This window comes from Neopelma chrysocephalum, unplaced genomic scaffold (assembly GCF_003984885.1).
Source record: "Neopelma chrysocephalum unplaced genomic scaffold, ASM398488v2 Primary Assembly neopelma1_252, whole genome shotgun sequence".
NCBI lineage: Eukaryota > Metazoa > Chordata > Aves > Passeriformes > Pipridae > Neopelma > Neopelma chrysocephalum.
Genome location: NW_020897914.1, coordinates 825,252 through 831,432, shown reverse-complemented (window position 1 = coordinate 831,432; position 6,181 = coordinate 825,252).

Below are 6,181 nucleotides of genomic sequence, written 5' to 3'. Positions count from 1 at the left end.
AATTGACCTTCCCAATTGCACTGCTATAATTTAGTGGTTGCTGGCACTGTGGGCTAGTTCAGGGAGCTGACTGGTTATTTTTCATCCGGATGTGATAAACCGTCCATTCAAAGCACATCTGCAGAGATGTATTAGTACAAGCAAGGTAGCTACAAGCAGAAGGAAAGAAATTCAACTTTGCCATCAAGACAAATGCCCATGAAACTATAGCACTAGTGTTGGTGTCCACATAAAAATGTAGCTGTGGTGATCTGGAGGTTCTTCCTGCAGAAAACAGATAAATGGTGAGAGAAGGTAATAAATGGGTCCTCCTGTGAGAGCAACAATTGCTCAGCACGTCTGGGTTTTTGTGCACTTTTAAGATGACAGCTTTCATGGCTTCTGATGGAAAAGACTTTAACTAAAAGTGGGAGGGAAGGAAGGAACGGGAAGAGATGGCAACATTCTGTTACCTGACATTGAGGTATCCGAGTCCTGCACGTACAATAACCATGACAAAAGTAGTTCCTTCCTTCTGGCTGAAACAGGAGCTTAATCAAGTAGGTGTCCAAAGCAGGGTGAACTTACATTTCTTGACCATTAATTTCATTATCTCCCTTATTTCAACTGGAAACCTTTAAGCTAGAGCATTTACATGACTGTGAAAGGCAGTTGGGTGCAGTAGCTGCTCTAAGTGTTTGGGATGAGGTGACACACATGCCCACCCATGCTCAGGGAAGAAGGAAAAGCCCACCATTGTTAGTGCTCCCTTTTTAGGCTCCACAGTGCATCCTGGTCATTTTTCTGGGCTCTCAGGAAAGAACTGCTACAGGTCTTGGGCCATCAGTTCAGCAAGAGCCAGTAAGCTCTTGGTGCTCTGCTTCTTGCCCAGCTTGCACATCTCCAGTGCTTCACTTTGCGCTGGTGTGACAAGAGCAAACATCCAGCCAGATGTTAAAAAATATTGCCAAAGACACTCAGGGTGGATCCACTTCAATCAAAGTGATTCAAGTCAATTTTAATCATATTTAAGAATCAGCACGCAGCTAATCCTGTTTTGACGTCACTGATTTTAATCTGAGTTTATATTTATTTCTAAGAGAGGACGAGTCTCAAGCTCACCTGTTTACTTGTATCTGAACACAGCCCATTGCTATGGTCTCTCTCTCAGCCAAAAAGAAGACAAGTGACGTGTGTTTAAGCAATTCTACAGCTCACACCAGTCAGAAATCTGAATGTGTCCAGGGTGTTTTCTACTTAGGCTATTTCAACTTCATCTTGCTACTGTATGCCCCCGTGAACATCCATACAAATGCAATTAAATGAAAATAGAAATAAAATTATGGTTTTAAGTGCTAAATTAATCTATCAAACATGAAATTGAAAGGGTCTCTAGAATGCAGAAAAGGACCTGAGACAAAAAAACCCACAACACAGAATTGTTCTTGTTCAGGTACTGAACTGAGTCAACTGTTGAAATGAATAAGCAGCTGGAGACAAAAAGCCTTCTCTGAGGACAAAGTCAAGACTTCTGAGATGTTGCAAGCTCAGAGAAGTCTTTCTTACTGAGTTAGTTCAGTTTGTCATTTGATTATGAGAAGCCAGAGAGGCAAGGGGGAAAAAAAAATCTACTACCTATTGGGCAAGATTAATTACTTTTCACAAAAAGCCTGAAGAACCACTCAACATAAGCAATGCTGGCTGCTATTTTACAATACTCAAATATTTGCCATGCTTTCCATCACTTCAGACTTTCAACAGATGCTCACGGCTCTAATATTTTTCTTTTACAGCAAAGAAAGGGCTTAAATTGGACTTGATGATCTTAAGGGTCTTTTCCAACCTAAATGATTCTACGAAATATTTACTGACCTACATGAATAAACTCTAAGGGAAAACTTGCACTAAAAGGTCCCTTTAACATTCTAGAAATTTCACCTGGGCAAGGTGCACACGAACTGGCAATGAGTGCAGTGTCCCACAGGTGATTTAGAGGAGAAACCAGCAGTACCCCAGCCAGGTTAAATCTGAAGTCTGTCAGCAGCAAGGAGGAGGTTAATAAGCAAAACTAGAATTAGGGGAAGTGTTATCAAAGAATGAAGCAGAAATGCATAAAACTACAGTTCTGGGGAAAAGAGGTGTCTCATTCCAGTGAGCAGTTGTCAGCTGAAGTGTGGAGTCACTTCAGTAGTTTCAAGTGAAGAATTAGTGGTTTAAGGGAGGGAGTCAGTGCTGTTCAGTATCATTGCGTGTGGCAAAGACAGTGAGAAATAACACACAGTCAGCTCCCATATTTAAGAACTGCTGCATTGGAGAGGAGCAAGCAATGAGGGAAACACTCCCAGGTAGCTTTCCATTGCCACCAAGACACTGTGAGCAGCTAAGCACATCTCCTCCTCTGTGAGGAAGACAGGCAGCCACTGAGCTGTCTCATATGCTTCCTGCCAAACATCTGCTGGTTAAGCACAGCAGTGCCCCTCTAGTAGAAGCCTCAAAGTAAGGTAGATGTACAGCGTGAGTCATTTAATCAATGTTCTTGATATAAAAGAAGCAGATGCTGCTAATTGTGAGTTATCAGAGCAAAATCAGCTTCACGCAGACCTGCACAGGGTCTGTGTCTCTCACCAACTCCCAAAGCATATTTTCACTTGAGGTCTGATTTCTCATTTCCTGGAAATTACAGACCAGTTTCTCTGGATAGAAGCCAAAGCAGCATAAAATTTCTTGCTGGCACTAACATATACACAGCATTTTGTTAGGAGAAATATAATCTTTGTGACTTCAGTTCTAGAAGCAGCCATGAGCTCATCAGTCTCACACTGCAGTGGCCTGGAGCGGTTTACATAAATTATGACTGAACCTTGCAGAAACTCATGAGGATAGAACTTTTAATGGTGCTTTGGCCCACACAGCAGAGGCCAAAGAAGTGCTCATCAAGTTGATGAACAAGTGGTAATCAAGCTGATGATCAAGATGCTGGCTCTAAGTCCCTCAACACAAAGAGGCCTAAAAGAGCAGGTAACTTTGCACCTTCTTGCTTTACAAGAGGACAGAAAAAAAGCTTTTCAGAATCCTAATTCACTCAACTATTCATTCAACCAGGTAGCTCTACATGTTCCTGTTTAGAAATGTTTCTGGACAAATCTAGTTGAAGATGTCCCTGCTTTTGCAGGGGGTTTGGACTAGATGACCTTTAAAAGACCCCTTCCAACTGAAACTATTCTATGAAATAAAAAAGGAATCTTTCATTTACATGAATTGCTAGTTTTCCTTTCCACAAGGTGTCTTGGGAGTTCATGGGTGCATGGCAGTCCTTTCCTCTGAAGTACATGCATCTGAATAATTGGTTTTATTTAGTATTATATTTTAGTTTAATGCTGTCAGCAAGGGGAATATCAGCTGTCAAGCCCTCTAACTTCCCCTCCCCTCTGAAACCACTAGGGTTTTGTCCATAAGACCTTCCATGCTGAACTCAAGACGCAGGGATCAGCACTACAATGGCTTTACTCCACTGTGGTTCTCCATACACAAGTGAAACCATGAGTTTCCTTTCCAAGGAGTCTCCAAATGGCTTGCACATATTGAAAGTAAAAGTTCAGAAAGTGCCATGGAATTTTCACAGAGAAAAGCTGGAACACAGAGGGGTCAGAAGCACCTCAGATGACTCACTTAGGTGATCATTTTGAACTGCAGAGACCTTTCTAAAAACAAGTGTGACTACACTGCGGTTTTACCAGAATTACAGCTGAGTTCTTCTGTTCCTAATTTGGACATGGGTGAGAAAGTAGATGTTTGGCCAATCTGCACATACAATAGGCAGGAAGTCAAAGCAAGCTTATTTTCTCCAGCAGTTCTGGATACTACTATCTTTCTCCTTATTTTCCCGGGTGGATAACTCAGAGGGGATTCAACCACATTTAGCAGCTCCAGTTTAAAAGCAGATAGGCAACTGAAGCACAGTGTCATGCTATCAGTTTCAGCAAAGCATTTTTTTCCTCTGTTTCAAGGAGCATTTACACTAATTGTCACAGGTATTCTGTGGTTCCAGAAAGGAGTTGTCCCTGAAATACTCAGTGAGTGCCAGGTCCATCCCCCAGATAAAATGTCTGCCAGCACCTATCCTTTATGGCAAGGTCTACCCACTCACCTGCATATAGCTTCCACAAGAGAGTAGCAGGAAAGCAACAATCTCTTCAGGAATTACATTAGCCACATCCATTCCTGCCTCAGCACAGCACAGCACAGAGGCCTGCAAGAACCTAGGACTCAGTTTCATCCTCTTGAACTGTCTTCTACCATTACCAGAAACCTGGCTTGGAAGAACAAGCATTCCATGCTCTTGGCTTGGAAGAACGTTAATTTAGTTTAGGGATTAGTCACTGTGGGAAGCAAAGGGGTGCTGAGCCAACAGGAGCATCAGTTGCCCACTGAGCTTTACAGCTGCAAGCGTCACACTCTTGCTTATTCCACTTTGCCAGCAGGATTGGGAGATAAAGCCTCTTTTCTTTGCTCAACACTCAAGACAGCCTTAAGAGCCACAATATCAATAGAAAGCAAGCCCTGTGCAGCCAATATTGCAAGATTTGTAGTCATACAGTCTGATAGCAGGAAGGAGACTGCTGTAGCTTTAACAGTCTGCTGCAGTCCCCATACAAGCAGGGATCTCCTAAAGAGCCATCATCAAAGCAAATGGATTTCCACAGTACCACCTCAGCCTGATCTATCAGGGAGGAGTAATTTAGATTCAAAGTGATCTCTGCTCCTCCTTTCCTTTGCTAAATTCAGGTAAGGTACTGCTGCACTTCAAAACCTTCACCAAAAAGAAAGGTGAGTGGGGAGAACATCCCCATTTAAAACTGTCAACGTAGCCTGCAAGTTCAGGCAGAGACTGTTTAGGCATGACCTTGAGTAGCACCTGGTACGCAGAAGCTCAGGGGCCAAGTCCAGACGCAAACTATAAACCACAGCAAAGAGTAAAACCACTGGTGAGTCCAACTCTTCCTTCTCTCTGTTACAACTGCGTTCTTTCCTAGGGCTGGAAAGCTCCACTTTGCACTGGGCAAAGCCATATACCTTGGGAACATGACAAATTCAAAAGGATCCTCTTGTCAGAAAGATAACTTGCCTTTTGTTCTTACAGTGTTACTGCTTAACTGCATAATGCAGCCATAGTGCTCTTCCACATCACTGCTCTCCAGAAAAACAAGACAGAAAACCACTCCAGTCTCTCAGTATCCGAATGGAGCCAGAAATAGCTCCTCTCCAAACAAGCACCACAGCACCAAGAGAGTTGTTGCACATTTTACAGGAGGGTCTGACCCCATCTATCCTGCTAAGTAACTCTACCTTCAGGAAGAGCACTTAACACCAAGCTCTCAGGCTAACCGCTCTGCTTCACAGCTCTGTTTAGGCTAGGAAAGTACTACCACTTGTCAGGGCTCTCCAGGCTCAAGGTGCCTAAGCTGCTGCTGCAAATAATCATAGAACCATAGAATAGTTTGGGTGGGAAGGGACCTTAAATGTCATCCTGTTCCAACCCCTCGCCATGTCGCACAGTGACTCCAAAGTTAAGGTGCCAGACCTAACGTCACCCAGCCACCATGTACCCACTCACTTGGCAGCTGTACCCATCTGTGTGCACAGTCGTCATCACTCCTCTCTCCACTGGTTTTCCTTCACCTGAATTCCTAACGTGGCACCCAGGGTAGACAGAAGAAACTGGACCAGGCTTGGCCTTGCTCATGCAGCAGGAAACCTCAGAGTCCCAGGGCACATCCAGGCACCAGCCACCATCCGCCCCGCATCCCGCCAGCTGCTCGCTCCTTTGGGAGCGAGATGCCTGCTTGGAGGCTGAGCGAACAGCTTTGCGTGCCTGGCTTTGAGCACCGCTTCATGCACCAGCACGAAGGGCTGCATGATCCACGCAGGAAAGGGATGAGCAGCAACCGAGCAGCGGGGGGTTGGCAGCACTGGCGCTGCTGGGCGCTGCAAGGAGCCGGGGCTGCAAGGCGCTGTTGCCACCTGCTGGCACCAACACAGAGCAAACCACGTTGGCTTCCAAAAAGTCTTACCTGTCCCAGAGCCATCAGTGCTCCCTGACAGCACGGTGAGCGTGGTGAGGGTGCTGGAAGGGCTCTCCAGACCCACTGCACGGATGGGAGGGGGGAGAACAGAGTGGAAAGCCCTGAGCTGCTGCAGGCTG